General features: G+C 30.4%; 1 pseudogene; it reads left to right on the top strand.

Annotated features, from left to right (window-relative positions):
- Positions 1–1,709: 1,709 nt before the first annotated feature.
- On the top strand, positions 1,710–4,651 carry LOC125418514 (ATP synthase subunit alpha, chloroplastic-like; annotated as a pseudogene).
- Positions 4,652–7,628: the final 2,977 nt, after the last annotated feature.

The raw sequence follows: 7,628 nt of genomic DNA, 5'->3' as shown, positions 1-7,628 counted from the left end.
CACACCTTGGTATCAAATCCTTTCCTTTTATGAGTTTATATTTCTTTGTATGTTTTTAATTGATGCAAGGTATATTTTGATAATGTTTTGTGCCTAAGTTATGTATGCAAAATTATAGGCAAGATTATGCACAAAAGAGTAGGAATGTTATGCTTGAAATGCCTATGGTGCTGGATTCATAATTTCCAGCAACATAGTTCCACTATTTATCTTATATCTCAGGTTGCAAATGGAGGTTTGGGCTGAAATTTTGAGGGATGTCTACAGACATATATAGAAGACTATGGTTTAAATTTCAGGTCAAAATGACATGGGAAAGTCCATTTTCTATTCCAAACAGATTGCTGTATCTAATGGGCCCAGTATGCAGAGTATGGGCCAGTTTTGGAGCTGTTTGGCCCATGATCCGGTTCCAGAACTTTCCTAGCTCTTGGAACAATATTTATTGATGACCAAGGATGCTTCAAACCAAGTTTCATAAGCAGATACAAAGGGGAACTAAGTAGGTGAAGCTAGTTTGGTTGTTTACCCAAACTAGTTAAACAATAGGAACTTAGTTCAAACCATGTGCCACTTTTTACTATATTTGGAATAGACATGTTGCAGCTGGTTTTTGACTCTTTTGTGTATGAAAAGTTAGGTGTTGACCATTTTACTTTTTAAATTTCAAATACTTTACTCATTTTGTAAGCTCACATGCTTGGCATGTGTGAACTAGTTGTAATTTCAAGCTTATATTGTAAAATGAATGAAATGGCTACACATCCAAGCCTTATTTTCAAAAGCCAACGTGTTCCTCTTCTTCTCATCTCTTCTTCAACACCTTAGAACACTTTAGGAACCCTAAAAACCAGAAAACACCATAACCAAAACCTAAAAACACAACTCACACACAACCATTCCCAAGAGCATCACCAAAAGCTTGCATGTTGCTAACACTTCAAGCTAGCTTGCTCTTGGTCATAACCTTCTCACCCCAACACCAACAATGGACCTATGTTGCTGGAAACACTGTTTCCAGCATATAGCCATTTTACAAAATAAAATCAATACCTAACAAAGAGACAATCCCTAAGCTAAATAAAATAAAACTTAGGCATTCAAAAAGACATTAAAAGGAACAAAAAATATAGACATAAATATTGCATTAGGTCATTCAACAAAATATTTCTTTTAAAAAAAGAAAGAGGGTGCAAACTTTGGTGGATTTTGGTTTGCACAAGGTGGAAAGATTACCACCTTTTCAACAAAGACATGTGTATATGTGATATTCGATATTGACTAGGTATATATGAATTAAAGATATATTTAATTTGCCCTACTATTGTGTTATGAATTTCGATAAGGATTCCAATATTTAGATAGGGATTCCAATATAAGTCCTTCCATTTTGACTGTAATTTTTTTTTTTGAATACTGAATGAATTTAAATCACAAAAAAGAACAAAGAATTCAAAGAATGGTTCGGAAAAAAAAAATAAAAAAGAAAGAACTGGCTGAACAAAAGTTATACGAATTAACAAAAATTACGTGGATAGGAAAATATCAAAGCAGTTCGATTGCTTCAAGAATATTATTATTTCAATTCGGGGTTTTTAGTGACTTTGAATGGATAAATCTTAGCGATAGAATAAGTAAGCCATAATTCATTGGTTGATTGTATCATTAACTATTTCTTTATTTTCTTTATTTTTTGCGTGGAATTTATCATGAATCCACTGATTTCTGCCACTTCTATTATTGCTACTGGATTGGCTGTTGGGCTTGCTTCTATTGGACCTGGGGTTGGGCAAGGTACTGCCGTGGGCCAAGCTATGGAGGGGATCACCAGACAACCAGAAGCAGAGCGAAAACTATGAGGTACTTTATTGCTTAGTCTGGCTTTTATGGAAGCTTTAACAATTTATGGACTGGTTGTGGCATTAGCGCTTTTATTTGCGAATCCCTTTGTTTAGACTTTTACCCTATTCCTATTTAATTTAGAAAAATAATAGAATAAAAAAATATAGATAATTAGTCTATCTATAAGAATAAGAAAGAGGAGATCATATGAAAAATGTAGCCGATTCTTTCCTTTCCTTGGGTTATTAGCCATTCACTAGGAGTTTCGGGTTTAATACGGATATTTTAGCAACAAATCCAATAAATCTAAGTGTAGTCTTTGGTATATTGATTTTTTTTGGAAAGGCAGTGTGTACAAATTGTTTATTTAAAGAATAGGCTAGATCCAACCAATTGTACTTTTTTTCGTTATAACTCAAATAGGTGCACGATTCTGCTAGTTTCTTTCGAATAAATTAAGGAATCATATTTAAGAACCATAGCATTTCGCCATTCATTGGTAAATCTACTTTGATTCTCTATCAACCAATAATGTGGGATTGTTAACAGGGTTAAAGCTAAATCATTTGAAGTCCAGATGCAGTGTGGTACTCTTTCTACTGCTATGTTAATACAAAATATGTTAATCCATAAATGATTTCAAAGATTTGGAATTTTTTTTTCGATATAAAACACTCATGTCGATAAAAAAAAATGATTTGATCCTGTTATTTGTATTTGATTTTTAAAAATTAGAAAAATGGATATTTCACCCCCTTTTTTTTATCTTTTTTATCCAATGCTGAATCGATGACCTGTATATAAAGTAAAAAGAATTCTTTGGATTTGAGAAAAATAAAATAAAACTACTTTGCTGACAATTATTTGTTTGGTCAGAAGAGTCCTCTGAATATTATGTTCTTGGATTAGTCATCGGTTTCTATACTTTCACAAATATGAATAGAGAAAAGAGGATAGGCTCATTACATTAAAAAAAGCTAGGGAGCTTCCCCCATACATAAGTAATTGGGCATGAGAGCCAAATGAATCGAAAGATTCATGTTTGGTTTGGGAAGGGATTGTGGAAGTTTTGAAATGAATGGAAAGATAATCTACTTTCATTAAGTGATTTATTATATAATCGAAAACAACAGATCTTGAAGACTATTCAAAATTCAGATGAACTACGCCCGCGGCTGCGGGGGGGGCAGCGGGGAAGTGGAACAGCTGGAAAAAGCCTGGTCTCGCTTGCAGAAAGTAGAAATTGAAGTGAAGCAGTTTCGAGAGAATGGATACTCTGAAATAGAACGAGAAAAATTGAATTTGATTCATTCAACTTAGAAAACCTTGGAACAATTAGAAAATTACAAAAATGAAAACATTCATTTTGAACAACAAAAAGCTATTAATCAAGTTCGACAACGGGGTTTTCCAACAAGCCTTACAAGGAGCTTTAGGAACTTTGAATAGTTGTTTGAACACCGAGTTACATTTATGTACCATCAATACCAATACTGGCATGATTGGAACGATGAAAGAAATAAAGGGTTGGTCTTTCTACTGCAGGCATTACTTTTCTTTCAAACAAAAATAAAGAATTTAGAAATATTCATGGTAACTATTCGAGCAGATGAAATTAGTAACATTATTCGTGAACGTATTTAGCAATATAATAGAGAAGTAAAGATTTTAAATACCGGTACTGTACTCCAAGTAGGCAATGACATTGCTCATATTTATGGTCTTAATAAAGTAATGGCGGGGGAATTAGTAGAATTTGAAGAAGGTACGATAGGCATTGCTCTAAATTTGGAATCAAATAATGTCGGTGTTGTATTAATGGGTGACGGTTTGATGATACAAGAGGGAAGTTCTGTAAAAGCAACAGGAAAAATTGCTCAAATCCCGGTAAGTGAGGTTTTTTTGGGCTGTGTTATAAATGCTCTGGCTAAACCTATTGATGGTCGAGGTGAAATTTCAACTTCTGAATCTTGGTTTATTGAATCTCCCGCCCCGGATATTATTTTGAGACGTTCGGTATATGAGCCTCTTCAAATAGGACTTATTGCTATTGATTCGATGATTCCTATAGGAGATGGTCAGCGAGAATTAATTATTGGGGAGAGGAAAACAAGTAAAACAGCAGTAGCCACAGATACAATTCTCAATCAACAAGGGCAAAATGTAATATGCGTTTATGTAGCTATTGGTCAAAAAGCATCTTTTGTGGCTCAGGTGGTGACTGCTTTACAAGAAAGGTTGCTTCTCCAGCTACATTACAATACCTCGCTCCTTATACAGGAGCTACTCTGGCTGAATATTTTATGTACCATGAACAACAAACTTCAATTATTTATGACGATCTCTCAAAACAAGCACAAGCTTATCGCCAAATGTCTCTTTTATTATGCAGACCACTAAGCTGAGAAGCTTATCAGGGAGATGTTTTTTATTTGCACTCATGCCTTTTGGAAAGAGCTGCTAAATCAAGTTCTCATTTAGGTGAAGGAAGAATGACTGCTTTACCAATAGTTGAGACTCAATTGGGAGATGTTTCGGCTTATATTCCTACTAATGTAATTTCCATTACAGATGGACAAATATTCTATTCGCCGATCTATTCAATGCCGGAATTAGACCTGCTATTAAAGCCATGAAACAAGTAACTAGTAAATCAAAATTAGAATTGGTGCAATTCGCAGAATTAGAAGCCTTTGCATAATTCGCTTCTGATCTCGATAAAGCTACTCAGAATCAATTGGCAAGAGGTCAACAATTATGTGAGTTACTTAAACAATCTCAATCAGCCCCTCTCGCGGTGGAAGAATAGATAATGACTATTTATACTGGAACCAATGGTTATCTTGATTCCTTAGAAATTGGGCAGGTAAGGAAATTTCTTCTTGAGTTACGTACTTACTTAAAAACGAATAAAACTCAGTTCTAAGAAATCATAGCTTCTACCGAGACATTTACCAAGGAATATTTTAAATTATTTTAAAATATTAAATTATTTTAAAATAAAATATAAAAAAAATTATAAAATATAAAAGTTTTTGTTTTTTGTAATAATTATTTTCTATAATGATATAGAAATAATAATATATTACATTTCTATATTAAATATAATATTAATATTAAATACATAATAATTAAATACACATATTAACATACATTAAATATATAATATATTTAAATATATAATATATATTAAATATATGGAAATAATATATAAATCGAAATAATATATAAGCTAGATTATACTTATATGACAAGTGCTAAGTGTATAAGAGCACCTCTTATTCAAATTATTCAAAAGATCTTTCTTGACATAGAAATCTAAAAATATATGGAAATAAATTGCGTCCAATAGGATTTGAATCTATACCAAAGGTTTAGAAGACCTCTGTCCTATCCATTAGACAATGGACGCTTTGCATTCCAATTTTTTTATATTTATTTTCTTTTCACATTTATTATTGGGACGAAATGAATATGTGAAAGAATTTCGGGAATTGCGTATTCAACTATGCACTACATTAATTATATTCATTTTTTAATTATATTCATTTTGTTTATATTTCTATAAAACATATTTATTAGAAATTTGATATTTTAATGCATATCAAAAAATATAAATATATATAGATATAAATATCTATTACATATATAGATATAGGTTTTGACTATAAAAAAGAAATATTGAAAAATATTGAATAGAGATAAGAGAAAGTAAGCACAAGCAGGTAGTGGGAATCAAACCCGCATCGTTAGCTTGGAAGGCTAGGGGTTATAGTCGACGTTGATTCATCATTGTTAACTTCTCTAATTCAAAATCAAATGTGAAACTTTGGTTTCATTTGGCTCATTTATGGAAGATAAATAAATTTCTAGATATCAATGAAATTAAAAAAAAAATTCGACCCATAACATCTATGTCAGCTTTTCAGTCTGAATGCATTCAAAATGGCCTGCTTTCTAGACGATCCTTATAACAATCTTTCTAGTTACTTTGTTCTCTATTTCTATTTGAAAGAATCCTTAGGAAAAGGATTTTGTTTCCACCAAGCTAAAACAATTTTTTGATGTCTCTATTAAACCAAAGTTATTGTTTAATTAGCTATTTTGTTTCAATTTTCCCTATACAAAAAAGAAACATTGAAGATTTAGTTACGATTAGAAATACACTTTCTATCTTTATCCATGGATCCTTTACTCATATTCATTCCATTGGAAATATTGATGGATCCAATTAAAAAAAAAATTATGTTTTGTAATTTCATAATCCAATTTTTCAATTTCTAATTGACTCTTGGATACAAATCACGAGAATGTATATTCTTCCTCGAATTTTTCATTGAAAGGTAAAGGATTTAATCCTTTTAAGAAATAAAGTTTTTACTCGGAATGGAATATTAATCAAACTGAGAGACCCCTTAACTATTCGGGGGTTAATAGAATGAATCGCACTTTTACCCTTAAACTATACCTGCTCCAATTCAATTATTGTATATAAATGGATTTTTTGTCAAACAAGAAACTCGGGCGTAATCAAAAGATAGGATCAGAAAAAAATGCATTGTGCACGAATCCATAGTTCCATTTTTTATTATATACATATTTTTATTTATTTTTTATTTCAGTAAAATATCAGTAAACAAAAAAAGAAAAAAAGAAAAAATAAAATAAAGAAGATTAGAAATCTCGCTTTGATTCTATATCAAAATAGGTCATTTTATGACTTTTTTTGTTTCAATAACAAGCCTTTTTGTTTTGGTTTCAAATTAATTGTTTTCAAATTAAATAAATCATTTTATCTTATTACGATTGAACAGAACAAAAGAAGCCCGGCCCGGCTAGGTAATGACCAGGCCAAGCCGTGAAAATAAAGGGCCCTTTCGGACGAACTCAAAGAGGGTTTTTTTATTTATTATTAACAATATTTTTTTCTCATTATTTCTATTTTTTCTTTTTTTCTATTTATGTATTATTTTTTCTATTTACATATTATATAAAATAAATAATATATCTACAAAACATATATTAATTATATAAATATATTCAAAAAATCTAAAAAATCTATGTTAAACATATTAACAAATATAGATTCCATTTTTAGATTTGATTTATATTGGATTTTTTATATTTATTTCATTTATATTGGATTTATATATTGGATTATTGTAGATTGTGTAGATTGGATTGTTGATATCTCTTTCAAGTCTTTTCTTTATACATATATGTTATATCTTTATACATAAATGTTATATGATTATAGAATTATATATAACATATATGCATACGTTTTATATACATTTTATATAATCTAATTATATAATATAAATGCTTTTATTTTATCTAAATGGTCTAAATGGAATTTGATTCTATATCATTATCATTCCTATCTATTATATATATATATATATAATAAAATAATAAATAATAAAATAATAAAAAATATAAAAAACACTAAAGAAAAAAAAAAAAAAAAGAAGGGCTTTTTTCAAGCCTTATTTTTGTGATGTAACATAGTAATTACCTCCTTTCAATTGGGGAAGAGATGGCTGAGTGGATGAAAGCATCGAATTGCTAATCCTTTGTACAAGTTTTTCATACCGAGGGTTCGAATCCCTCTCTTTCCGTTTTCATCGATATCTTGTTTTTTTCTTTCAAATTTCTCGCGAGTTCAGGGTGGAATAGATAAAATCCTACTAAGCTAAGAACGTTTTAAAATCAAGGAAGAAAAACCTTATTTCTTTTTTTTTTTTTCTTCATGTGTAGGATTACGCCTTGGGTCGTTAGATAGG

Source organism: Ziziphus jujuba, chromosome 12 (assembly GCF_031755915.1).
Source record: "Ziziphus jujuba cultivar Dongzao chromosome 12, ASM3175591v1".
Taxonomy (NCBI): Eukaryota; Viridiplantae; Streptophyta; class Magnoliopsida; order Rosales; family Rhamnaceae; genus Ziziphus; species Ziziphus jujuba.
Note: the sequence above shows the minus strand (reverse complement) of the source record. Positions and strands in the feature narration are given on the sequence as shown.